The 226-nt window shown below is 37.6% G+C and overlaps 1 protein-coding gene across 1 annotated transcript in view; it reads right to left on the bottom strand.

Moving 5' to 3' along the window:
• The window catches only part of LOC122980554 (adenosine receptor A1-like), a 719,840-nt gene that overhangs the window by 212,876 nt on the left and 506,738 nt on the right, over positions 1 to 226 (bottom strand). The gene's annotated exons all lie outside the window — the stretch shown is intronic.

Below are 226 nucleotides of genomic sequence, written 5' to 3'. Positions count from 1 at the left end.
TGTGGTCAAAGCCACTACTAAAGATATAAATAGCCACCTACTGGCGACTCAAGGGGAATTTGGTATTAAAGGACAATTTTTCAAGACCGTCTTAAAACAAGTCACTCAGGTGCCCCAATAAACGTTGAAATAGATTTTTCTTGCCATAATAATTCCTCCTTTTCATACTGGCCATTAGAAGATCCCTTCATAATGCATTTACAATGTAAGTGATGGGGGACAAAAT

This window comes from Thunnus albacares, chromosome 4 (genome assembly GCF_914725855.1).
Source record: "Thunnus albacares chromosome 4, fThuAlb1.1, whole genome shotgun sequence".
Lineage (NCBI taxonomy): Eukaryota > Metazoa > Chordata > Actinopteri > Scombriformes > Scombridae > Thunnus > Thunnus albacares.
This window is presented reverse-complemented; position numbering and strand designations above follow the sequence as displayed.